Consider the following 26,210-nt stretch of genomic DNA (forward strand, 5'->3'; position numbering starts at 1 on the left):
CTTACCCATACCACCTATTACAGCAGTGCAGTAAGAAAAGGTAATACAGTCAATGAAGAATCCACCTAATTCTCTCCACTGTAGCTCCCAACATGCAGTGAAGCAATCACTGACATTGTATGAAATTTCTTCTCATCACTATTCCCACAAGCTCAACCACCAAATTTTCAACCAGTATATCTCATCCATCCGGTTATGCCAAGGGCACCACTGCTTATTGCATCAGAATCATCAGAGGGCAATGAGGAAGAACCCTCTCATCCCTTCAAGGAAACCTTCAACACATTCCCCAAGATCAGAAAGCCCAGTAAGATCATCTCCAGGGGAGTCCCCAGCCAGCTCCATGGGCCTACCCACAGACCCTCTAGATGATCTAACCTACTCATGTTTTGTTGAAAAAGTAGGCACTACCTTAAATGTAGACATAAGGAAAGAACCAGATCCTCTATTAGAAGTCATGGAGATTCTAAAGATTCTAGAACTCCCTTCAGAAGCCACTGCTCTCCCACCTGACTTAGTACTAATGAAAGCATGGGAATCTCCCTCTTTCAGAGCTACCATTGCCTGTAAACTGGATCTTAACTTAGACTGCAAAAAACACCAGGATATGGGATTGTACAACTTCCCCATAATTCGGTAGTTGTAGAATCAAACCATGAAAAATGCAAAATAATTACAACTCCACTCTAACTCTCTCCCTGGAAAAGACCACAAATTGTTGGATGACTTCGGTAAGAAGGTATTCCAAAGTTCCATGCTCACCATGCGCATATCACACAATTTTATATCGTTCAATATTTGTACAAAACTTTGCAATCCTTGAAGCCATATATAAGATCAGAAGATGGCTAGCCAACCTCTGCACAACCTCTGCACAACATTGAGGAAGGTCTCCGACATCTTCTAAGATCGGTGTATGAAAGCTTCGACTCAGAATCCTCCATTGCTGCACAGTGTATGGCATGACTTTGGGCTAGCAGCATCAGAGAGGATGTTCACTACAAGCTATCAGATCTTCCCTGTTTAGGCAACAATCTCGTCAGAGAAAAGCTGAAACAAACAGTAACTCAGTTGAAAGAACAGATTATTGTTGTGCAATCCCTGCCTCTGGTAGTGACCAATCAACCAGGACATGATGTTTCTATTCACAATACAAGAAACTCTTCTTCCCCAAAAGGTCATACCGGCCATACCAGGGCTACCGACAAACCCAATACCAGTCACCACACCCTTAGCAATCAACCACGCAATCCTGTGATCGAGAAAGAGATAGATGCCAGCAAAAACAGTTGCCGCAACCAGGTTCAAAGTCACAATAGTGTTTTTAAAAATATTATTGCCACAGCAATGCACACCAGTTGGGGGAAGAATCCAACACTTCAAAAACCACTGGTTCATAATAACAACAGACAAATGGGTCCTGTCCATAGTACAAAAGGGTTACCACTTGAACTTCAACAGCCAGCCTCAGACACCTCATCTGGCATCACTCCCATCAGACTATTCTCAAATCCCCCTTTTGCAAAAGGAAGGGCAATAACTTCTACAAAAGAACACTATCTGGGAGTTAGCCCACTCACAATACAATTAGGACTATTACTCCAAATACTTCCTTATCACCAAGAAATCAGGAGGTCTCTCTCTCATTCTGGATCTCAGAGTTCTCAACAAACACCTACACCAAGAGAAATTCAAAATGACATATCTGGGAACCATCTTGCCATTTATCCAACCACAAGACTGGATGTTCTTCCTGGACCTCAAGGATGCATATGCACATATCCCTAACCATCCATTCTCTTGGCATTACCTCTGCTTCACAGTGGGAGAGAAACACTATCAGTACAAGTTACTCCCTTTTGGCCTGTCATCAGCCCCAAGAGTCTTCATGAAGTGCCTAGCTGTGGCAGTAGCCCATTTACGCCATTCTGGGATAAGAATTTTTCTTTAACTCGATGACTGGCTCATAATGGCCCTTTCGAAAGCAACTTTGTGGTCCCATACAGAGTCCATCATACTTTGACTAGAGGCTCTAGGCTTCATTGTCAATTACGAAAAGTCAAATTTGCTTCCAATCCAATCAATCTAATTCATAGGGGCCTAAATAGACTCCCTACCGTCCATAGCTTTCCTTCCAGAGGACAGAGCAATCAAGATTTGAATCTTAGCAAACCACATCCTGCAACATGCTTATATGTCAGCATGTCACATATTGATGCTTCTTGAATACATAGTACCTTTAACCAGACTACATATGCAACATCTACAGTGGGGTTTACAAACACAATGGAATCAATTCCTGTAACCCTTAGCATCCAAAATAGCAATTACCAACTTCATGAAACTAGACGTCAAATGGTGGCTTACTCAAGGAGTGCTGGAAGTGGGAGCTCCGCTCCAACTACAATCTCAGCAAATTATACTCACCACAGATGCCTCCACTTGGAGTCCCCCCAAGAATCATTATATCAAATAAATGTACTAGAGCAATTTGACATGTTCTGGAAGTCTTCCAGCACATGCTCCAAAAGAAGAGTATAATGATTCATATTGACAACCAAGTCGCAATGTTTGACATAAACAAGCAGAGAGGAACAGGTCCTGGACTCTCTGCAAGGAGAATCTAAATATCTGGGAAAAGACCAAAGCCAACCGAGTGACTCTACAGGCAGTCTACCTGCCAGGAATCGCAAATACAGAAGTAGAAAGACTTAGCAGGATTTTTCAACCACATGAGTGGGCCCTGTCACAAGATGTAGCAAATATCCTTTTCCAACAATGGGGACAACCCTGGATAGACCTCTTTGCCATGCAGGAGAACAAGAAAGTGACCACCTTTTGCTCCATTCATCCCAGCCTATACAGGAAAGCTCTGGACACCTTCCTAATCTCTTGATCTTGGGACTCCTTTATGCCTTCCCTCCGATTCCACTCATAGCCAAAACAATACAAAAATGCATGCAAGACCAAGCCAGGCTAACCATTAGTAGCCCCAGTGTGGTCAAGACAACCATAGTATGCACATCTTGTACAAATGTCAGAACGCTTCCCACAAAAACTAAGGAACAGCCCAACATTACTGAATCGCTCCTTCACCTTCTTCAGCCTTCACGGCATGGGTTTTGAATGCTTGATGATAGCCAATTTACATTTATCCACCAACACTGAAGACATTTTAGTGTCTGCAGGACATGCCAAAACAATGCCTTCAAGTGGATTCATTATTCCACCTGATGCAAAGGTTGTTCTGTTGCCCCTTTCACCTGTCAACTTAGTCAGTTATTAGAATACCTACATCTTCTCCATAAGAGGTCTGCCCACCTCGTCCATTCGAGTGCATCTAAGCCTAATAGCAGCTTATCATCACCAACAGGATGAAAACCCGATATCAATACACTCCCTTATCTCTCGGTTCATGAAGGGCCTGATTCAACTTTATCCTCCAATCCTTCATCCTACTATCCAAAAAACCCCAGTACTTTGGGACCTGATCATAATTCTCACCACATTAATGAAACTGCCCTTCAGACCTCTAGAGCCAACCAAACTCAAATATCTAACTTGGAAACTAATCTTTCTAGTAGCTATTACTTCTGCAAGTGAATTGCAAGCATTTATTTATATCATACCCTCCATATCTGCAATTCTTTAGGATTTTTGCCAAAGATAGTATCAGCATTCTACTTAAACCAATCTGTCACCAACCTCACTTTTTTTCCTAAACCACACACACATGACCAAGACCGACCTTGGTCTGCAAGCGGGCATTAGTCTATTACAAGCGCAGGACACAAGATCATAGACTATCTTCTCAGCTCTTCATATCATACAATCCCAAAAGATTGGAAACTTCAGTTGTAAAGTGAACTCTTTCTAATTGGATAACCTCTTGCATACAGTATTGCTATGCGTACCAGTCCATTCCATTGCAACAACCCTTACGAGAACATCAAGTATGTGCAACAGCAACTGAACTAGTACACTTGCACAATGTACCAATAGAAGAAATCTGTAAAGCAGCTACCTGGTCTTCTGTTCACACCTTCACTTCTCATTACTGCCTAGATAAATTGGTGACCAAGGATGGCTCACCGGAGAGCGACTGAAAAGAAAACACTGACTTTGCAAATAGCCTGTAATTTGTGTTAACCCTCAGCATGGAGCTTCCCAAGATGCATGACTAATTCAGCCTGCTTATCGATGGAAAAAAGCAAGTTGCTTACCATAAGCGGTGTTTTCTATAGATAGCAGGATGAATTAGCCATGCGTTCCCTCCCTCCTCCTTGGAAAGCTTTCTCTATGCAGCTGGGATGTCCTTTTTTTTGCTTTGATAAGAACTAAGGAGCCTTCTGGAATGATCGTTCACACAGGAACCACTGCGCATCCCACACCGCTTATGGTAAGAAAACTTGCTTTTATTTTAATTATGCATATTTTATTGTATCCTGCACTAGACTATTTTTGGAAGGGTATGTAACAAATACTGTAAATAAATAAATAACTCATGTGGCACTGTTTACCACCGAGAAGAAGTGGCTTCAGGATTGATAGGAAACTGATATAGCTTGTAGTGCTGAGGTTCATTCTAAGAGTTGCGTAACTCTGATATTACATATGGCATTCAATATTTATGTGACCTAAAGTCTGTAGAGTACAATAACATGACTTTCTGCCCTTTGGGAGAATAAAGCCCTTGTAAGGTGATCTTCTTCTCACAAACACATTGCTATTAGTGGTATGCAAGAGGCTAAATTTACTTTGGTTTTACCATTCTAAACCAGACATACATAAACCAGATATCAGTGGGTAGCAATAAACCATCAGTTTGAATTAAACAATTCATGCATTAAGCTATGCCCTTTAGCAAACAGAAAGCAGTAGCATAGTTCTGCTTACAACAGCCATACCAGGGTAGAGATAGATGGCAGGCCTGTATGAATCTAGGGCGACCAAATTCAGTTTGCATACTGATTGGGAAGGAAGTAAAGCTTTTCTTGTGCAGTACAAGTCGACATCTCCTACATCACCTGTTCCCCTCCTCACTTCTTATCCTCCTAGAGTAGGGTATGAGCTATAAGCGACTGAAAATCTGTATGTAAGAGTGCCATCGAAGTGTTCCTTACTATGTGTGTCAGTGTTCACAGGTGCCAAATATATGAAGTCAGAGCGATTAGGTGTGCATAGTGTTCCTTTACACTTCCCAGGGGAAGGTCCTGGGGAGTGTAAAGTGTATTTAACAAATGAGCCCACTTTAGCTTACGTTCTATACTAGGAAGGTGTCTGAGGTTCAAGTTCGGAGCCCTCAGGTCATCCAGGATGTGGAAGATTTTCTTGAGAGAACCACATAAGACATGAAGAATAGAGAAATGGCAGTAAATCCCATACTCGTTGCATTTCACTAAAGGTTTGCCTTAAGGTTTGCAGAGTTGATTTCTGGTTAGGGTCAGAGTAAAGACTGCTAGATTTGACTATCTGCTTTCAGAATTGCTGCTTAGAAAGAATCAGCATAAACTCATCTGTTCAGGAGAGTGTTTCTAGCAAGGTTGCTGGACCACAGACACCTGCACACCAGAAAGCAGGTACCAATAAGAAGCGAGCCCAGGGAACATCCCCTCTTCAAAAAATACATCAGAGCTAGTGGATAGCAGAGGAAAACAACCCCTAATGTGTGAAGACTGTGCAGTGACTGTAACTTTCCGGACTGTTATACTGTCTTTTGTTTTTGCTGAATGGATTGCATTATTCTTCAGTGTGCTGTGCTCTCCTGATTTTATTCATCTGCATCAACATACCTATACGTTTTTATTTTTTGGACAAGAGCAAGCTATGTGGCAGTGTGTTATTTTTACTGAAAGATATCAGAAGACCTCCCCAAAAGTCCAAGGGCCTTGAAAAACTGTAACTTTGCCCCTCATCAGGAAGGAACTCATGAGACCATGGGGTGTCTACTTATACCACCAATCCTGAATGTGTCCCTATTTTCTAGTTGCCATTGGAACAGGGGTTACATGTACAACAGGAAAGGTTAAAGCCCTGCCACTCAACCCTGTAGAGGACAAAACATTATAGCCTTTGCTAAAGCAGAAGGATTAAAAAAAAACCCTTTCCTGTTTGGAACCTACTTAAAATCAGTGACAGAAACTCCCATCCACACCAAAATACAACTAATATATATTTCCCTTACAGTTTTGACACTGTAAATTTGCTGAAAGTAAAACTTCAAGGGGTAGATTTTTTAAAAAAGCGCGTTCGCGTACTTTTGTTTGCACACCAGGCGCAAACAAAAGTACGCTGGATTTTATAAGATACGCGCGTAGCCGCGCGTATCTTCTAAAATCCTGGATCGGCGCGCGCAAGGCTGCCGATTTTGGGCAGCCGGTGCGCGCCGAGCCGCGCAGCCTGTCTCCGTTCCCTCCGAGGCCGCTCTGAAATCGGAGCGGCCTCGGAGGGAACTCTCTTTCGCCCTCCCCTCACCTTCCCCTCCCTTCCTCTACCTAACCCACCCCCCGGCCCTATCTAAACCCCCCCTTACCTTTGTCCGTAGATTTATGCCTGCGAGAAGCAGACGTAAATCTACGCGCGCCAGCGGACTGCTGGCGCGCCGTGCTCCGACCCAGGGGCTGGTCCGAAGGCCTGGACCACGCCCCCGGTCCGGCGCCACGCCCCCCGGTCCCGCCCCCGAAACACCACGCCCCGCCCCGAAACGCCGCATCATCGGGTCCCACCCCCCGACGCGCGTCCCGGGGCTCTGCGCGCGCCGGCGGCCTATGGAAAATAGGCGCACCGGCGCGCAAGGCCCTGCTCGTGTAAATCCGGGCGGATTTACGCGAGCAGGGCTTTTAAAATCCGCCCGTATGCATGTTGTTTTGACTGGAAAAAGTATCCACAGAAAAAGTAGATGCACATCTTGGCAGGCACTTTTCCCTTTGAGAACTTGTGCAAAATCCATGGGGAAAAAGTATCTGTGGGCAATGAACCTGCCTGCAAATTTTAGAAATTGCCCCTCCTATGATCATATACTTTTGGTATTTTTTTATTTTATTTTAAAGACCTGAATACAATGAACTAGCATTAACTCAGATATTTTATGGGAATGGACAGCCAACTGGTAGATAAGGTTTAATATGGATAAGTATAAGGTAATACACTTGGGCACAAGAACAAGAGCATGCAATATACTTTGAATAAGGCAGTAACTTTCTCACATTAACCAGAGAAAACCCTGGAGATCTTAATTAATAAACTGGGAATGAATGAGCAAAGGAAGGTAGCAGCAGCCAAAGATGGGAACGTGTTGGCATGTACTCAAAAGGTTGAGGCAAAGAATGAAAATGTCATCCTATCATCCTACTACTGAATAAGATGTTTGCAAGACCACATTTGGAGTAAAGAGTTCAGTTTTGAGTAATCATTTACAAAAGAATATCCAAGTATTAGTAAAGATAGAACATGGTCAACAGCCCCTAGACAAGAACTGCAATGGTTGAGGAAGGTATAAGATTATAAAAATATGGGAAAAGTCCAAGATAGTTGTGAATGAAGACTAATGGTGTTGTAGCCCAATAGAAGCCAATTCAGAGTGAGCTGGAAGCTCGAGGGAGCAGGAGGAAAAGAGTGGAGGAGTAGCTAGTAGTTAAAGCAGCAGGCTATAACAAGGGAAGCCAGGATTCAAATCCCACTACTACTCCTTGTGACCTTGGGTAAGTCACCTTACCTTCCATTGCCTCAACTACAAACTTAGATCTAGATGTACTAAGCTACAAGGTTTTTTAACAGAAGGGGGTCCCACTGTCACAGGAGGTTGGCTCACTCCATGCTTTTAAAAATTTGAAAAACTCCACTGTTCAAACAAGCTTCTGTCCAAATGCGTTTTATTCCAAATGCCTTTCGTGCCCGACACAGGTCAGTGTTTCAAACTCCTGGCATTCCTCCAAAGGAAAAAATTATGAGGCAAAACAATACCCTAGGAGTAATATTGGTAGGTCTGCTGAAAGATCAATAGATCCCTGGAAATTGGAGTGGTGCCGCATGACTGGAGTAGAGTGGTTATGTTCCTGCTTCACAAGGGTGGTAGCAGAAAGGAGGCTGAAAACTACAGGGTGGTTAGTCTCTGCTAGGTGGTTGGGAAAACTAATGGAGACTCTGCTGAATAAAAGGATAGTGAACTATCTACAATCCAAGGCAGCATGGATTCACCAGGCAAAATACCTGTCAGACAAATCTGATTATATTTTTTTATTGGGTGGCTACAGCATTGGCTCAAGGAAGAGCATTCAATGAGTCCAATGTAATAAAAGCCACACTGAAATTGGAGTTACATTTTAGTGTGGGCATTAAGAACTATAGTTCCCGTGGGATGCAATAAGCTGACAAGGAAATAAATCAGAAGTAAAAACAAGTGTGCTAAACTGAAAAAGGTGTACTTTTTTTTTTCTTCTCATAGTCCATTTGCCTTGCTTGCCCACAAAATGGTGCCTTTCCCCTTCCATGTGGCTTCAGTAACCCTCTTTCCTCATAACATACCTATCAGCTGGCCAGGAGCAAAAGAAACTGCACTGCCTTGCCAGGCAACAGGTAATTATTTTATTTCTTTGTTACATTTTCACAATAGACTAGAAATTCCTTTTATATTAAATGAATTAGCTGACTTCTCGCACTGTCTTTTACTGCTTAAGACTGTCATTGTATACAGGATTGTTTTGCTCCACTCCACTCATCTCAGAGTTTTCCTGACCAAATGATGGCCTTAATCTGTGAGAGATATGATCAGTAAAACCATGAACTGACCCAATAATCAGGAGAAACTCACCCACCCTGGGTAAAAATTCTGTGTAAGCGTCTAAAACTGGAATGACTCATTTTGCACTTATGATTAAAAATGAAGTGTGATCTTGATGGGGCCAGGAAGCAGCATTCCTGTCTGCTGACAAGTTCAACTAATGAGCATAGGTGCTAGAGAGTGCTTGTCCCAAAGAGTTGACTTTTATCTGCATTTGCCAGAACTGAGTGCTCATCATTTATTTGTTTCATATCTTTACAGCAATTGTTATGTTGTTTCAATTTTTTCCATTAAAGTCAATGGAGGAAGCAATGCATACATCAGTAGTTGAAATTGTGAAAATTTCAGCTGAAAAAGAACTCATAAATGGATCTATCTAGCAACCGTCATAAAGTAGCCTCAAAGGATGTGTGGCTTATTGATAAAGCCTATATTACTTCAGGCTTTATCAATAAGCCACACATCCTTTGAGGCTACTTTATGACGGTTGCTAGATAGATCCATTTATGAGTTCTTTTTCAGCTGAAATTTTCACAATTTGAAGTATTCTGTTTTTCAGCTGCACCTTTGGGTTATATTGATTTTCTACATCAGTAGTTGAGCAGAAGTCAAAATCCTTCCAGATAAATTGTGGGGTACATCAGGATTCCTTCCATTTCCCATTGGGGCGGATTTTCAGAGCCCTGCTCGCGTAAATCCGCCCAAAACCGGGCGGATTTACGCGAGCAGGGCCCTGCGCGCCGGGAAGCCTATTTTACATAGGCCTCCCGGCGCGCACAGAGCCCCGGGACTCGCGTAAGTCCCGGGGTTCTCCGAGGGGGGCGTGTCAGGGGCGGGCCCGGTCGTCGCGGCGTTTCGGGGGCGTGTCGGCAGCGTTTTGGGGGCGGGTACGGGGGCGTGGCTACGGCCCGGGGCGGTCCGGGGGCGTGGCCGCACCCTCCGTACCCGCCCCCAGGTCGCGGCCCGGCGCGCAGGAGGCCCGCTGGCGCGCGAGGATTTACGCCTCCCTCCGGGAGGCGTAAATCCCCCGACAAAGGTAAGGGGGGGGTTTAGACAGGGCCGGGCGGGTGGGTTAGGTAGGGGAAGGGAGGGGAAGGTGAGGGGAGGGCAAAGGAAAGTTCCCTCCGAGGCCGCTCTGATTTCGGAGCGGCCTTGGAGGGAACGGGGGTAGGCTGTGCGGCTCGGCGCGCGCCGGCTATACAAAATCCATAGCCTTGCGTGCGCCGATCCAGGTTTTTAGCAGATACGCGCGGCTCCGCACGTATCTACTAAAATCCAGCGTACTTTTGTTTGCGCCTGGAGCACAAACAAAAGTAGGCTATTCGCGCGCCTTTTAAAATCCGCCCCATACTGTTTAATATCTTTATGTGTTCTTTGAGAGTATTGAGCCATTCTCTGGGTTTCACAGGTGATCTATATGCAAATGAGAAAAACTTTGATAAAATGAAAACAATAATTAGAAACAAACTGAAAAGTGAAACTACAAAGATTACATCAGTTGTGGTCACTATTTAAAAATACCATTTTGGACGCTCAGTCCAGATGTATTCCACACATTTAAAAAAGTGGAAGGAAAGCCAACAAGGGTTAAAAGGTGAGGTGAAAGAGGCTATTTTAGCCAAAATAACCTTCTTCAAAAATTAGAAAAAGGACACATCTGTAGAATACAGGAAAAAGCATAAGCATCGGTAAGTTAGATGTAAAACATTGATAAGGTGGACTAAAAGAGAATTTGAAAAGAAATTGGCCTTATAGGCAAAATCAAAATAATAAAATATATCTGAAGCAGGAAGCCAGTGAGAGTCGGTTGGACTATTAGATGATCGAGGGATTAAAGTGCACTTAGGAAAGGTAAGGCCATCATTTCGGTGTTTACTGAAGAGGATGTTGGGGAGACACCCTACCAAATAGTATTCAATAGGGATGATTCAGAAGAACTAAAACAAATCACCGTGAAGCTGGAAGATGTAATAGAGCAGATTGACAAAATAAAGAGTAGAAAATTGCCCGGACCAAATGGTAAACCTGAAAAAACTCAAAAATGAAATTTTAGATCTATTACTAGTAATTTGTAACTTATCATTAAAATTGTCTATTGTACTTGATGATTATGATATTATGATATTACCTTCTGTCAGCAACGTGTCTCCTGCCTAGAGCAGTGTGTGTTGCTCCTGCATTCCTGATTGTTCCTGTGTTCCTTGCTCTTGTTTGCTCCTGTATTCCTTGTTCCTGCATTCCTGTTGTCCAGCCTTGCCCAACCTGTCTTATCCAGCCTCATCCTGCCCTGCCTGTCTTGTCCAGCCTTGCCTTGACTAGCTGTCTTGTCCAGTGTCTCTTGTGTTTCTTCATCCATCCTTGGCCTGACTTCCTGATACTGACCTCCTTGCTTTGGACTTGACCACTATTGCCTGCCATCTGGACCTGACCTCTCTTTTTGGACCTGACCATGATTGTCTGCTGCCAGGACCTGATCACTTGCTTGGATCTGACCAAGTTTGACTGCCACCTGCCCCAACCCTTGGCCTGTTCTGGTATCTCCAGCCTGCTGCCTGTCCTGACCCTAGCATGCCCTTGAACTCTTGCTCTTTAAAGCACCCTTGGGATCCACCTAAGTCCTGCCGTAAGCCAGAACCCAAGAGCTCAACCTGCAACAAATTCCAGAGTTTAATTGTGCATTAAGTGAAAAAGAACTTTCTTCAATTAGTTTTAAATGTGCCACATGCTAACTTCATTGAGTGCCTCCTAGTCCTTCTATTAACCGAAAGAGTAAATAACCGATTCACATTTACCCGTTCTAGACCTCTCATGATTTTAAACACCTCTATCATATCCCCCCTCAGCCGTCTTTTCTTCAAGCTGAACAGTCCTAATCTCTTTAGTCTTTCCTCATAGGGGAGCTGTTCCATCCCATTTGTCATTTTGGTCGCCCTTCTCTGTACCTTCTCCATCGGAACTATATCTTTTTTTAGATGCGGCGACCAAATTTGTACACAGTATTCAAGGTGCGGTCTCACCATGGAGCGATACTGAGGCATTATGACATTTTCCGTTTTATTCACCATTCCCTTTCTAATAATTCCCAACATTCTGTTTGCTTTTTTGACTGCCGCAGCACACTGAACCAACGATTTCAATGTGTTATCCACTATGACGCCTAGATCTCTTTCTTGGGTGATAGCTCCTAATATGGAACCTAACATTATGTAACTGTAGCATGGGTTATTTTTCCCTATATGCATCTCCTTGCACTTATTCACATTAAATTTCATCTGCTACTTGGATGCCCAATTTTCCAGTCTCACAAGGTCTTCCTGCAATTTATCACAATCCGCTTGTGATTTAACAACTCTGAATAATTTTGTATCATCTACAAATTTGATTACCTCACTCGTCGTATTCCTTTCCAGATCATTTATAAATATATTGAAAAGCACAGGTCCCAATACAGATCCCTGAGGCACTCCACTGCCCACTCCCCTCCATTGAGAAAATTGTCCATTTAATCCTACTCTCTGTTTCCTGTCTTTTAGCCAGTTTGTAATCCATGAAAGGACATCACCACCTATCCCATTACATTTTACTTTTCCTAGAAGCCTCTCATGAGGAACTTTGTCAAATGCCTTCTGAAAATCCAAATACACTACATCTACTGCTTCACCTTTATCTACATGTTTATTAACTCCTTCAAAAAAGTGAAGCAGATTTGTGAGGCAAGACTTGCCTTGGGTAAAGCCATGCTGACTTTGTTCCATTAAACCATGTCTTTCTATATGTTCTGTGATTTTGATATTTAGAACACTTTCCACTATTTTTCCTGGCACTGAAGTCAGGCTGACTGGTCTGTAGTTTTCAGGATTGCCCCTGGAGCCCTTTTTAAATATTGGGGTTACATTAGCCACCCTCCAGTCTTCAGGTACAATGGATGATTTTGATGGTAAGTTACAAATTTTTATTAATAGATCTGAAATTTCAGTTTTGAGTTCCTTCAGAACCCTGGGTTGTATACCATCTGGTCCAGGTGACTTACTACACTTCAGTTTGTCAGTCAGGGTTACCACATCTTCTAGATTCACCGTGATTTGGTTCAGTCCATCTGAATCATTACCCATGAAAACCTATTCTGGAACAGGTATATCCCCAACATCCTCTTCAGTAAACACCGAAGCAAAGAAATCGTTTAATCTTTCCGTGGTGGCCTTAATTTCTCTATGTGCCCCTTTAACCCTTCATAGGTTCGCCTTTAAGGCTACGTCAACTGTGCTATAGCATAAAGGGTTCACTCACACACCACTCATCACAGGAACCTTGCATACTATAGTTTCCTTCTATCCCATGACTTTTTAATTTCTTCAGGAGTCTCTCATGAGATACTTTGTCAAATCCAGATACACTATATCAACTGGCTCATTTTCATCCATGCCTTAAAAAAAATGTAGCAGATTGGTGAGGCAAGATTTCCCTTGGCTAAATCCATGTTGACTTTGTCCCATTAAACTGTCTATATGTTCAGTAATTTTGTTCTTTAGAATAGTGTCAACCATTTTTCCTTGCACTGAGGTCAGGCTCACTGGTCTTTTTAGCACTCTGGGATGTGTACCATTTAGTCCAGGAGATTTCCTACATGCTGGGGTAGATTTTACAAAAGTAAGCGGGATTTTATAAGATACGGGCGTATCTTATAAAATCCGGGTCAGCGCGCGCCAGGGGGGTGCACATTTGTGCACCTTGTGCGCCTTATGCGCGCCGAGCCCTGCGCGCGCTGCCCGTTCCCTCCGAGGCCGCTCCGAAATCGGAGCGGCCTTGGAGGGAACTTTCCATTCACCCCCCCGCACCTTCCCCTCCCTTCCCCTATCTAACCCACCCCCCCGGCCCTATCTAAACCCCTCCCTACCTTTATCTTAAAAGTTACTACTGCCTCTGGGCAGTAGCAACTTACGCGCTCTGGCCACCAGGCCCAGACACAGGCCGCTGTGTCGGGGCACTCCGCCATGCCCCCGAAACACCCCCGAGCCAGAAACACGCCCCCAGACACGCCCCAAAAACGCCACGTCACTCCCGACACGCGGCACACGCAAGCATAGGCTTGCGTGTGTCGCCGAGCCTATGCAAAATAGGCTCGGCGCGCGCAGGGGGTTTTTAAAAGGGTTACGCACGTACCTTATGCGCGTAACCTTTTAAAATACGGCCCTTAATTTTGACAATTTGCCTGTTATAAACTGTGAGGTTTGGATGGACCCTTGGACACTGTGGCAGCTGACCACGCCCACGGGGGGGTGTCCCGTGAGGGGCCACAGTTCAGGCTTAGCTCAGGACACACAAACACAGAGGGGTAGATTTTATAAACGTACGCTCGCGCAAACAAGAGTACGCTGGATTTTAATAGATACGCGCGTATCCTTTAAAATCCAGGGTCGGCATGCGCAAGGCTGCTCAAAATCGGCAGCCTGCGAGCAGCCTCGGATGGACTCTCTACCTGGGTATCACCAAGCTAGGTAGAGAGAATATTGCCCAAATCTCATCTTGGAGTGAGTTTCCTCACTCCGAGGGTCATCAAATCTTCACAAGAGAGCACTGTTCTGTTAGTACGTCTAACATTGAATGTCAAAGGGGCCCCTAACCCCCTACATTAATACCTAAACCTCACCTCGAGTTACTAGGTGGGCCTGCCATAGGGATACAAATACCTATCTAGGGAGATGACATCATGGCCAGTCTCTCTCTCTCTCTCTCTCTGTCTCTGTCTCCCCCCCCCCCCAAAGTGGTTGAATGCAGGAAATACAACAGGTCTGGCTCCTATCACAATTTGCACTAACTTAGCTCTTCACACAGGTAATTAGCACAAATTGTGATAAACTGAATATTTGCATAAACCACACCCCTTTTGCTATCACATGCGATCACTTACCGCATTTTGATAAATCCAGGCCAAAGAGAGGTAGGTGGAGTGAAGCCATCGGAAAGGGACGGTTGCAACATTGCCCTAGTACATCTTCCAGATTTACTGATATTTGTTTCAGTTCCTCTAAATCATCACCTTTAAATATTTCTTCTGGCATGGGTATCTGCCTTACATCTTCTTCAGTAAAGACTGAACCATAGAATTCATTTACTCTCTCTGCTATGGCCCAGTCCTCACTTAACATCCCTTTTAAAACTCCTAACACTCATAGTATACACATACATTCTACTGTGCCACATACACATGAACACAGACCACAATACACACAGTCACCTAACAGACAAAAACATTTACTACTGTGCTAACACATATACCCATATGCTACACACACAAATGAAACACATATAAACTACCCCCTCCCGGCCTTTGTCCCACAGAGTGACTCTCAAGACTAACCAACTATAGTGCCTCTCGGCCTCTGTACCTCTTACTCCTGGCACCTTCCTGCCTTTGTTTCCACACGCTGATCCTCAGTCAAGACCACTAACTTCTGTCACCTCCCAGCCTCTGACTGCCAATCTCTGCCACTGTCCCCATAGACTGCCTCTCAGCACCATCTGATAGAAATGTGAGATAGAGCTGGTATGAGGGAAGAGGTGTAAGGAGGATAGTGGGAAAAGGTATGGGGCAGTTTTCTAGTGGGAGGTGTGGAAAAAGGTTGAGCATGTTGGAAAATCAATGGGCAACAGCTGGAAAACCTGGACTAATCTGCAGGGCAGTTCCCAAGTGACATTGGCGGAGGTGTGGGGCAGTGGTGAGGAGATTTACAGAAAATAGGATTTGCGCAATTGCTGGGCTACTTGCCTTCTTGGTCCGACCTCCAGTGCACTGTCCTGCATGACTCATCCGTCAGACTGCATCATGTGCTGGCTCAGCCTCTGACTTCCAGCTCTGATAGAAGCAGGATATGTGCCAACGCTAAGGAAGTCATCTGTTGCCCTATCTCTGCAATCAGGCTGGGAGGAAGTTGACATCAGACAGTGGTTACTATTCTGTGTGTCAAATAGACAAATAATACTCTCTACAGAGTGCCCTAGAAGAAGCTGAAATCTTGTTTGCTCAGAGAATTCTGATACTGTAGTTATCACTCATGAACTCTGCCATGACAAATCCTCTACACAACATAAGAATTATTCAACTCTCAGCCCACATATTTTACAAAGGTGAGATGTACTAAAGAGCTTTCTCATTTTGTGTGTATGGGAAACATGCTTAGTACAACAAGCCACCAGTGAGAATGCTATGAGTTTAGAAAATTGCTGTCAGCAGGCCAGAGCCGTCCACTAGTATTTAGTTTCCTTTGATATGATGCTGTGGGTCTCAATTCAATTTCCGATTGGCTGGTAGTGCTGTGTGTGTGTGTGTGTGTGTGAGAGAGAGAGACTTAGTGAGTGTAACAGAGCCTGTGTGCATGTCTGAATTTTTGGAGGGAGGGAGAGGCAATGAATATGACAGAGCCTGTGTTTGTATGTGGAAGGGAGAGAGAGAGCCAGTAAGTATGACAGAGACTGAGTGTGAGAAGGAGAGAGAGCCAGTTGTGTGCGACACAGTGTATGTGTGTGTGTGTATTGGGGGGAGGGAGGGAGAGAGAGAGAGAGAGACAGACAGAGGGTTTGACAGAGCCTGTGCATGAGTGTAGAAGGGAGACAGTCAGAGAATGTGACAGAGCCTGTGTGTTTGGGAGAAAGAGACAGCCAGTGAGTGTGACAGAGCCTGTGTTTGTGTGTGTGTGGAAGGAGAGAGAGAGCCAGTAAATGTGACAGAGCTTTGTTTATATGTGGAAGGGAGAGCCAGTGAGTGAGACATAGCCTATGTATGGAAGGGTGAGAGAACCAATGAATGTGACAGAGCCTGTGTATGTAAAAGGGAGAGAGAGCCATTAATTGTGACAGAGCCTGAGTAAGTGTTGGAGGGAGAAAGAACAGTGAATGTGACACAGCTTTGTCAGCTTGTGGGCGAGTTTGGGAGGGCGAGAGAGCAGTGAATGTGATGGAGCCTAAATGTGTGTTGGAGGGAGAGAGAGCCAGGGAATTTGACACAGCCTTTGCGTGAGGAAGGAAAGTGCCAGTGAGTGTGATAGAGCCTGTGTGTGTGTGCAAGGGAAAGTGAGGCAGTGAGTGTGACAGAAGCCTCGGTGTGTGGATTTGTGTATGAGGGAAAAGAGTCAGTGAATGTGACAGAAATCTGTGTGTGTGTGTATGAGGAAAAGAGAGACAGTGAATGTGACAGAGCCTGTGTGTGTGTTTGTGTGAGGAAGAGAGAGTCAGTGAGTGTGACAAAAGCCTCTGTGTGTGGGGGAGGTAAAGAGAGACAGTGAATGTGACAGAGCGTGTGTGTGTGTATGTGTGTGAGGGAGAAAGGGCAAGTGAGTGTGACAGAAGCCTTCATGTGTGTTTGTGTGGCAGGAGAGAGAGAAAGTTAATAAATGTGATAGGTCTGTATTTGTATGTGGGAGAGAGAGAGAGAGCCAGCGAGTGTGACAGAACCTGTGTTTGTGTATGTGGGAGGGGGAGAGAGCCAGTGAGTATAATAGAACCTATGTGTGCGAGAGAACTAGTGAGTGTGAGAGAGTTTGTTTCTGTGTGTTTTTGTGGGAGAGCCAATGACTATGTGTGTGACAGCCTGTATTTATGTGTGAGAGAGAGGAAGTGTGCATGAGAGTGAACATGTGTGAGTATGTTTGTGTGAGAGAATGAATGAATATGTTTATGTTAGAGAGTATGTGTATATGAGAGACAGAGAGAAAGAGGATAAAGTATGCATCCTCCCTCCCACTAATTCACAACAATTTCAGGGTGACTGGAAATCATAAGTTCTCAAATATTGAGAGCAGGACATATTTTTCACACCTTTTTTTTTAATTATTGGACTTTATTTTATGTGTCTGCTGTTTTGAAATATTGTTTTTTTGATAAAAATTTTAAAATGTTAATATTAACAATTATTTTTATTGGATGTTATTCTATTCATCAGCTGTTTTGAAATAGTTATTATTTTTATTAGTATGATTTTGTTATGATTTATAGTTCTTGTTTTTATTGTTTGTTTTGTGAGGAATGGTGATATTTCTGGGGGGTGGGGAAGGTTATTCTTCCATTGTATGCAGTCTGGCTTGTTGTGGTTTCCAACACCACATTTTTATTTATAATTTACAGTCACTTTTTTCTGTATTTAGTTAGGGTCTCTGGATTCTGTATGTGTGACCGAGGTGAGGTATTCTGCTAGCATGCAGTTTCTGTGTAGGGATCTTTTGCAGCCTGGTTTGTTCTATTATCCTAATAGGTGTATTGATGTTTTAGGGCCTGCTCTAATATTTGCAGTGATGTCTACTCTCAGGTAGGATTTTGAGTGCTGGCAGTTAGTGCTGTTTTGGTTTGGGGGTTTACTGTATTGTAATTGTAATTCAGTTTACTCCTGGCTTTCTGACAGCCAAGCCCATACCCAACACATGTTATATAATATAAGCTCCAAGTGTATTTTTTGTAGGGTTTTCTGGTCTGCACTAGAACAGTACATGTAAATATAATATAATGCTGTAAGTCATATTTTACCTCATTTGAATGTGAAATTTGTTATGATCACAAATACTTGTTATCGGGCAACACAAACATTCTAATAACTCATTAAATCTATTTTGCCCTATTACTGTTGCTTATCCCATGAACCAGTAATCAGTGTCATAGTAAAAAACAGATGATGGCAAATAAAGCCCGTTCTGGTCCATCCAGTCTGCCCAGCTGAGATTCCGCTCCTTTGGCAGATGAGCATACAAATTCCCACATGCACCCGAACACCAGCTTCCCCCCCCCCCCCCTCTCGTCTTTTATACCTGATATCTCACCCCTCTATCCACCACTGCCATTCCAGGGCCAGTGCAAGGGTATTAGCTGCACTAGGCAAAGCTTACACCTTGCTTGACCCCTTCGCACACAGTTAAGAATTAGAATGTGATTGGTATTATTATATTTGGGATCATTTGGTTGTACCTTACTTTATGCACAGTTTTCTAGTAATAGAAGTTTAAAATAAATAATCATGGAAAGCCTTAGTTGAAAATATGACTCCGCGCATGCAAGTATTCGGAATTTCCACAGTTGAAAGCTGACAAGCCTCGCTCTCTGCAGGTAGGAAATGGAAACTTTGAACACTGTCACATTATGGATGGTTACGTGCTGGTTATTTAGGTATAACTAGGCACCAGACCACAGAGTCTGAACAGGACCAGTGAACTTCCGTATTGTTGCCCAGGGTGCCCTCCGGTGATCTATAACCTTTGCTGACAACTTTATTAATACAGTCTCCCCCTGAACATTATACTGTTGTACATCACAGACGGTTACCAGACTCCATGTCAGCTAGCAAAGGCTGAGCTAATCAGAGTGAGCTAACACAGCCCGGCCAGGGCCAAAGATTTAAGGGCCTCGGAGTAGACTCCTTTCACGGTTAATCTGGGCCTAGTCATGCATGCATGGATATGTCGTCCTGCTTTTCTTAGGGAACTTAAAGCTACTTGTCCAGTAAACTCGAGTCATCAAGTAACTCTAGCACTCCTGCACGATATCTCACCTACTAATCCTGTTTCATGAGTCTGCTGAGCAACCCCAGATCCCACAGAGTGAGAAGAAGGGCTGCAGACAGGCCTCGGCAGCAGAGATTTCTGCAAGACAAAATTTAATTAAAAAAAAGATTTTACAAAACATCAAAGATAATATCTGTCAAGATATTGATTCTTTTGGCAGGAAACAGAATGGAAAAAAACCAGGATAGGGCCGGTGGTGAGGAATGAGGGTATGGCTGTGTTTGATGGCAAAGGTAACAAGTAAACTATGCAGACCTGGCATGCATACAATGCCCCTTCCTGCTAGAGCTGGAGGTAACGCCCCAAAACAGGTAGGATGACACTCCCTGCAGACACTGGCATCGATGACTGTGCTTCTCCGGTGTCTGTCACTAGAATGCTTTCTTCCCTTCAAAAGAGAAAGCATAGAAAAGCTTTTACATGGCCCACACCTGGGCCGCTCCCATCACCTGTGTAATGTCATGGAATACCTGGAATGCCTTTCTGCGATCACACCCTCCTCACAAAGATTGTGAAACCAGCAGAGCTATGGGTTCTTTGATTGTTCAAAGTCACCTTAAACTCTGCTTATTTAAGATAACCATATAAAGGTTTGAATCCCCCCTCCCACACACACACACACACACACACACACACACACGCCAAAAATCGGCACAGCCTTACAGCGTAATCCCAGAGCTATCTAATCCTAGAGGGCATAGGCAGTGGATCCAGGACTGTTGCCAGTTTTCACAGTGCCCGGGCAGTCCTGGGGTAACAAAGGGAGGGAGTCCCTTCTGATCTCGTGTGTGGCCAGAGAAAGAAGTATCATGCAAGATACAAAGCTATAGATGAAAAGCTAACTCCCAAACAGGGCCGGTGCTAGCTGTTTTGCTGCCCTGTGCAAACAATTATTGTGCTGCCCCCCTTCAATCAGTCTCCGTCCTGGGCTTGCCAAAAAAAAAAGCCCAGCTCCTTCCAGCGACCTAAACTTTAAATACTACCACTCTCTACCCTCCGGATCTTCACTCCTTCACCTGGAATCCATTTCTGGTACAAGAGTATTAGGTGCCCTAAGCAAATCTTATACCCTCCCACCCCCGCCTCCTGCTCTCTTCACATACACAGTTAAAATTATGCATTCATTATTCAGGTTTTACATGAAAAAGAACATTCAAAGTACAGTCTTCTGAGGTAAAAAAAAAATCACAAGTATTTGCATGCCTAGACTATCTTCTAGTAAGTAGACACCATTTCTTTGCGGTCCAAGAAGCACATATAGATGACCTCATTATCTCAGCCCATGCACCGGTTGGGTTGACTCTCTCAGGCTTTTATACATGCCCCTCTGAAGCCATTTGGCGGTTCCCATACTTCATGTCAGATGATTGCCACTTTAAGGATTTTCTCCGAGAAAAATGGCGGAATACTCCCTCTTTAATGACGTACATAGAGAAGGCCCAAAACTATTTTGGTACACTGCTAAAGCAGTTTTACGAGGGGACATCATTGTCTATATGGCTCGGTGCCGGAAACTGAGAGACCATCAAATCCTGTCTCTTGGCGCTCAACTTTGGCGAGCGCGGGCCACCCTCTCATGTGTCAACTCTCAAGTTAATCGTGATAATTTCAGGTCTATACAGGGTGCCCTCAACACCTTTCTTCATCAACGAGTGCAAAAAGTTTAGCATACTATCAGCATAAGTTGTTTCAATATGGCAATAAGCCAAGTAGACTTATGGCTAATCTCATCAAATCTTATCAAGGTTCACGCTGCATAACAGTGGTAAGGAATGGATTAGATCAGCCCACTTTGGACTCTGCCCAAATTTTGCAAATTTTTAAATCTTTTTACAAAGACCTCTATAAAGCTGGACATGGAGATTCGGAGGGTTGCGACCGGTTCCTCTCTACAATATCATTGCCTCGCTTGATGAAAGAGCAAGTCGAGGGATTAAATAGACCCATAACAGAGGATGAAGTTCGGCAAACCATTAGAACAGCTAAACGTTATAAGGCCCCCGGTCCGGACGGATATATGGCTGAGTTTTACAAAACTCTCCTTGACTCAATAGCTACGCCATTGACTGAGACGTTCAATGCCCTCATCATGAAAGGCTCTTACCCCCCGCACTCGAATCTGGCCCATATCTCCTTGATTCCAAAACCTGGGAAGGACCCCATGGAAGCTGCCTCTTATCGACCCATTTCCCTTTTGTATCAGGACCAAATATTATAGCTAAAATATTGGCTGATCGCTTGGCCCCCTTACTTCCCGCTTTGGTACAGCCCGGACAAGTGGGGTTTGTTCGCAGGCGATACGTCCTTACAAATATCAGGAAAATATTGGTGGCAATGGCGTTGTGTCACCTGACAGATACGCCCTATCTGGCTATCATCTTTGATGCCAAAAAGGCTTTTGATAGGGTGGACTGGGCATATCTGTCCCGTGTACTTGAATATATGGGGTTTGAGGGTTACTTTCACGACACCATAAAACTTCTATACACAGGCCCTGTAGTGAAGATTGTGGCTAATGGAGTGACATCGAAGGAATTCCAGGTGGGCAGAGGTACTAGGCAAGGGTGTCCCCTCTCCCCATTATTATTTCTTCTGTAATTATAGCCACTTTTGCTTGCCATTCAGGGCCACAGAAAGGTGAAGGGAGTGAGGTTCCAAAACGAAACCTTCAAATACGCCGCATTCGCAGATGACATTCTGGTTTTCCTTACAGACCCCACCCCTTCCCTCGCCGTGCTACTAGCGCTTTTCGATGAGTTTGACTTTTTTGGGGGGATTAAGCTAAACAGGGAAAAATTAGAAGCTTTAGCGTTCCCGTAGCACTCAGGGAGACATGGGGTGGATATTTCCCACTATTGTGGGCTCAGGACAACATTAAGGGGCGGATTTTCAGAGCCCTGCTCGCGTAAATCCGCCCAAAACCGGGCGGATTTACGCGAGCAGGGCCCTGCGCGCCGGTGAGCCTATTTTACATAGGCTCACCGGCGCGCGCAGAACCCCGGGACTCGCGTAAGTCCCGGGGTTTTCGGAGTGGGCGTGTCGGGAGGCGTGTCGGGGGCGGGGCCGGAGCGCGCGGCGTTGCGGGGGCGTGTCGGCAGCGTTTTGGGGGCGGGTACGGGGGCGTGGCTACGGCCCGGGGGCGTGGCCGCGCCCTCCGTACCCGCCCCCAGGTCACGGCCCGGCGCGCAGGAGGCCCGCTGGCGCGCGGGGATTTACGCCTCCCTCCGGGAGGCGTAAATCCCCCGACAAAGGTAGGATGGGGGTTTAGACAGGGCCGGGCGGGTGGGTTAGGTAGGGGAAGGGAGGGGAAGGTGAGGGGAGGGCAAAGGAAAGTTCCCTTCTAGGCCGCTCCGATTTCGGAGCGGCCTAGGAGGGAACGGGGGTAGGCTGCGCGGCTCGGCGCGCGCAGGCTATACGAAATCGATAGCCTTGCGCGCGCCGATCCAGGATTTTAGTGGATACGCGCGGCTCCGCGGGTATCTACTAAAATCCAGCGTACTTTTGTTTGCGCCTGGAGCGCAAACAAAAGTAGGCTGTTCGCGCTCGTCTGAAAATCTACCCCTAAGTATTTAGGAGTGGTTATCCCTTCCCAATTGTCTCAGATATACAAGTTAAATATTACTTGACTTATGGCCCACACACAAGAAAAAATGCAACTGTGGAGGTCCCTTCCTTTATCACTGAGTGGGCGGATAAATCTGTTCAAAATGACCATATTACCTAAATGGCTTTATCTTTTCCAAAATGTACCCATTGCTTTGACACGAGCGGAGTTGACCACCCTGGAGCGGTCCTTGAGGACCTTCCTGTGGAGAGGGAAAAAGGCGAGAATATCACTCAGTTACTTAAAACTCAAATGGGGGAGAGGGGGCATGAGTGTCCCGGACATTGGGGTGTACAATGTAGCTAGTAATCTTAGGATAGTGCGGGATTGGGTGATGGGTAGCTCCTCCTGGGTAAATCTGGCAGCAAAGCAAACTCTATTAGGCTCGCTTGGTTTATTGTACATGTTGCAAGTGGATGCTAGGCACTTAATGGTTTCTAGTGAACTAGGTATGTTGATAGCCCCAATTAGGCACACATGGAGATCACTTACCACTCTTTAGCTGCTCCGAGGCTTTGTCATATTTGATGCCCATTAAGGGGAATCTGGAGTTTACTCTCGGATCTCAGTCATTGGGGTTTAAGCATTGGCCTTTGAAGGGGATTAACCTTTTGGGACATGTCTTGGATGCGCGGGGAGATTGCTTCCATGGTCAGAATTAAAAGACCTATATAGCCTGTCAGGGGTACAAATATACTCCTATTTACAATTCCATCATTATGTACAATCCTTGCCAGCTGAGAGCATACAGGCTGCAGTATTACATAAAATAGAAGAGTTCTTATCTCTTGGGCAACCTCGCCCACCCTCCCTCTCCAAATACTATAAACAATTGAAAGTGTGGAGTGGGCAGGATCCTTTCTTGTTATTACAGGGTAGATGGGAGAATGAGCGTCATTTCCAATTATCTGAAGACATCCTTAAATCAGGGTTTCATTCCATTGCGGCAGTAACAACTAATCTTTACTATCGAGAAATGCAATATAAATTTTTATGGAGGGCCTATGTCTCCACTACTGTGGCCTACCGCTCTCAGTTACTACCCTCACTGACGTGTGGGAAGTGTCATGCGTGGGAAGGATCGCTGTCTCATCTGTTTTGGGATTGTGTGTACATCAAGAAATTTTGGGTCCGGGTTTTATCTTTTCTCAATGACTTGTTTGATATCTCTGTACTACTCTCCCTGAGGGTTCTGTTATTTGATTATCTCCCCCTAAAGTCATACGAAGTGTCCATACCTGCATTTTCTTTAAGAAGGCATGCTATGTGGGGAAAAAACTGATTTTGCCTACAGTGGAGGACGCCACCCCACCGTCTTTTTGGCAGTGGCGCAATCATCTTCATCGTCTGCTACATATGGAATCCCTCACTGCGAAGATCTCTCCACTTCACAAACGGACCTTTTTAAAGGTCTGGGAGCCGTACCTTCAATCCCTGCAACATAAAGCTAGAAGCTTGATCCTCAATAATGTTTGACTGTGTTACCCTTCAACATGGCCTGCTGGATAAGTTCATCTTTCTACTGCTTTTGGACCAACGGCGATTACTTTGGTCGGGTTAAGACTCTCAGAGGGGGAAAGGGGAAGGAGGGAAGGGGGATTCAAAGGGGAGGAGGGAGGAAAGTAAACACTGGAGGGAGGATAATTTGTTTGTCTCTTTGCCCGGTGGGTACCGCAGAGTCCCGGTGCTCACTATGGAAATTGTACATGTTTTATTTGAAACCAATAAAAACAATTATACTAAAAATGTAACAACTCTACCTATGAAAAGGCAACATTGCAAATATTACACCAGGCCCTAAAACACCAATACACCTCCTATTAGGAAACAGAAGAAACCAAGCTGCTATAGATTCTTACACGCTAACAGAATACCTCTCCTTGGTCACACATGCAGAATACAGGCAGACCCTCACCAAATACAGAATAAAGAGACCATAAAGTATAAATAGAAACATGCAGGCAAAACTGAATAGGAAAACCATAACAATTCATACTCTATGAAGTACAACAATGGAAAATATAAACCACCACCAATCCTCAGACATTAAACAATAAAATCAAGAAATATAATAAATACATTAATCATAATAGTATAACATACTAATAAAAGAATATTTCAAAACAGCCAGTGATCCAATAATTAAAAACTCATAAACAATTTGTTTTACATTTCTCAAACACCAATAAAATATCTCAAAACAGCAGACCCATCAAACAGCATTCAAAAATTAAAACTAAGGATAAAATAATTCATGCTTTCCATACCTGGAAACTTTTGATTTCCAGTTACTCTGAGATTGTCGTGGATTAATAAGAGAGGGATGCATAAACTTTCTCCTCTCTCGCTCTCATAAATATATATCTATATCTATATCTATATATATAGATATATATATATACATACATAAATATGCTCTCCGTCATACGTGCACATGCTCACATGCACATGCTCTCTTTCACACACATTTTCACACATGCTCCCTCCTACATATACATATTCACATACATGTTCCCTCTTACATACACATACATACACACACAAGATCCCTCTCTTTCTCACATATACATGTTCACACACACACATGTTCAGACACATACACAAAGAGAACACCGTATTCTTCAATACCTCAACCTTTCCTAATTATAAACTAAAGAAATTACTTCTCAAAAAAAACTTTCTACTATTTAGACCTCTTATTCAATCATCTCTAGAGCTTGCATCTGTCTCAGTGCTCCCTCATACACAACACATGTTCTCTCTTTCACACACATTCTCAGATATACATACATGTCTCCTCACATACACATGCTCAGACACCCACACACACTCTGCTTCTGCTCAGACACATACATAAACACACACATACGTGCTCAGATTACCCCCCCCCCCACACACACACACACACAGACACATACATGCTTATACCAAGGCCTCTCCCAACAGCCCCAGCCCTCCACTTCTGTTGCGGGGCAGATTGGGAACTGTCTTATGACTTTTTTTTCCTTCTGGTCACCTTGAACCATCATCCCTAGAACTTGCATCTGTCTCAGTGTTCCCTCACACACACATGTGCTCCCTCTTTCACACACATGCCTCATCTCACACACACATGCTTAGACACATACACACACTCGGCTTCTGCTCAGACACGCACACACATACACATGCTCAGATACCCACACACAGACATACATACCACACACACACACGCATGCTCAGACACACACACATGCTCATACACCCACACATGCTCTGCTTCTGCTAGAATACCCGCACATACATA

At 44.4% G+C, this 26,210-nt stretch overlaps 2 long non-coding RNA genes across 2 annotated transcripts in view; one reads left to right on the forward strand and one right to left on the reverse strand.

The window, feature by feature from the left end:
• Positions 1-26,210, forward strand: part of LOC115097416 — an 88,375-nt gene that overhangs the window by 17,553 nt on the left and 44,612 nt on the right. The window contains exon 2 of the long non-coding RNA XR_003858274.1: positions 8,444-8,574. This is a non-coding gene — a long non-coding RNA (uncharacterized LOC115097416). The remainder of the gene's footprint in view (positions 1-8,443; positions 8,575-26,210) is intronic.
• Positions 15,552-19,661, reverse strand: LOC115097417. The gene is made up of 3 exons (XR_003858275.1): positions 19,576-19,661; positions 19,308-19,398; positions 15,552-15,697 (listed from the first exon to the last, which is right to left on the reverse strand). It is a non-coding gene; the product is annotated as an uncharacterized LOC115097417 (long non-coding RNA).

This window comes from Rhinatrema bivittatum, chromosome 8, assembly GCF_901001135.1.
Source record: "Rhinatrema bivittatum chromosome 8, aRhiBiv1.1, whole genome shotgun sequence".
In the NCBI taxonomy this organism is placed as follows: domain Eukaryota; kingdom Metazoa; phylum Chordata; class Amphibia; order Gymnophiona; family Rhinatrematidae; genus Rhinatrema; species Rhinatrema bivittatum.